Here is a 2,240-nt window from a genome sequence, read left to right on the forward strand (position 1 = left end):
CCCATCCTCTTGTGAAAATGGTCCAAATGCTCTGTCACAGCACGGCTAATCATCTGAGGTTCTCGATCATACTGGAATAGGATTCACCCTCCTTTTGCGTCTGTCACTATGCCCAGCACTCGCGAGTTTGAAGTTCGTCACAGTCATTCAATCCCAGAGTCCTACTCGGAATACCACAGACAAGGTTTAGACTTTTCGGACTCTCATAAATGCCGCCATCAATCTAGCTTATACCACGAAGATTCTGACTAAGAGATCCAAGAGATACTCATTCAATCTAAGGTGGAACGGAAGTGGTTGTCAGGCACGCGTTCGTGGGGAAATGATGGTGATTGTCACGTTCATCACATTCATATTGAAGTGCGAATGAATATCTTGGAAGCGGAATAAGTTGAATTGAATAGAGAAACAGTAGTACTTTGCATTAATTCATGAGGAACAGCAGAGCTCCACACCTTAATCTATGGAGTGTAGAAACTCTACCGTTGAAAAATACATAAGTGAAAGGTTCAGGCATGGCCGAATGGCCAGCCCCCAAAACGTGATCACAGGATCAAAAATACAATCCAGGATCATAAGATGTCTAATACAACAGTAAAAAGTACTATTTATACTAAACTAGTTACTAGGGTTTACAGAAGTAAGTAATTGATGCATAAATTCACTTCCGGGGCCCACTTCGTGTGTGCTTGGGCTGAGCTTGAATGTTACATGTGCAGAGGCTCTTTCTGGAGTTGAACGCCAGGTTGTAACGTGTTTCTGGCATTCAACTCTGGTTCGTGACGTGTTTCTGGCGTTTAACTCCAAACAGCAGCGTAGAACTGGCGTTCAACACCCTTTTACGTCATCTAAACTTGGCCAAAGTATAGACTATTATATATTTCTGGAAAGCCTTGGATGTCTACTTTCCAACGCAATTGGAAGCGCGCCATTTTGAGTTCTGTAGCTCCAGAAAATCCACTTTAAGTGTAGGGAGGTCAGAATCCAATAGCATTAGCAGTCCTTCTTCAACCTTTGAATCTGATTTTTGCTCAAGTCCCTCAATTTCAGCCAGAAAATACCTGAAATCACAGAAAAACACACAAAATTATAGTAAAGTCCAAAAATGTGAATTTAACATAAAAACTAATAAAAACATCCCTAAAAGTAACTAGATCCTACTAAAAATATACTAAAAACAATGCCAAAAAGCGTATAAATTATCCGCTCATCAAGCTGCCCGTCAAGCTAATGACCTTAAAGAAGCACTTCTAGAGAGGCAACCCAACCATAGTATCCTGTAACCTATCTTTACTTTATTTCAGTTTCAATTCAGTTATTTTTAGTTTGATCTTATGTCATTTTATTTCTCATTGATTTCATAGTTTTCCTAGTTTTTCTGATGTTTGTGATCATGTATAGCATTTAGAACAGGAACAGGAACAGTTAGGCGAGAAAACAACACACCCTGGAGGAGAACTGCTAAGGGTGCTAAACGCCAGCTCTAGCATTTAGCACCAGGAACGGAGCAAAGCATGGGCGTTTAACGCCTATTTTGGAGGTAGAACTTCAATCTTTGCACCCCCCCTTGGGGCGTTAAACGCCAGGGAGGGCGTTTAGTGCTAGGGGTGTGATGAGTCCATATTTGACGATATATTTTGACTTGATTTGAATGTATTTCATCACATAAACTCACATTATTCACTTAAATAGCATACTTTTGTGTTTTATCCCTAAGTTGAACCTAAATATGAAAACATGCGTTTTTGTGCCTAAATTAGTGATTTTAATCCCACTTTTATTCCATTCGATGCCGTGATATATTTTGTGAGTGATTTCAGGTTATTTAGGCAAGAATGGGTTGGTAGAAGTGGAAGGAAGCATGTAAAAAGGGAGAACACATGAAGGAAACAAAGGAGAAGCACACAGACAAGTGTGCGAGCGCACAACAACCTGTGTGTACGCACAAGAGGCGAATCAGCAAGTGTGCGTACGCACGACCACCTGTGTGTACGCACAGGTCCCTGCATGTGGATTCATAAATGAAGCACATGGCTAACGAATTTGGGGCTTTCTTGGCCCAATTTTGAGTGTGCTGAAGTCAAATTGAGGTGATATATCAAGGGAAAATGAAGCCATATGAAGGCATTAGGACTTAGAACTTTATTTTGACATTTTTTTCCATAGTATTTGGAGTAGGAGTAGTGTAGAATAGTTTTCTTCATTTTCTCTTCTAGGGTTCCCTAAACTTTCCTTGTAGC

Source organism: Arachis ipaensis, chromosome B09 (genome assembly GCF_000816755.2).
Source record: "Arachis ipaensis cultivar K30076 chromosome B09, Araip1.1, whole genome shotgun sequence".
In the NCBI taxonomy this organism is placed as follows: Eukaryota; Viridiplantae; Streptophyta; class Magnoliopsida; order Fabales; family Fabaceae; genus Arachis; species Arachis ipaensis.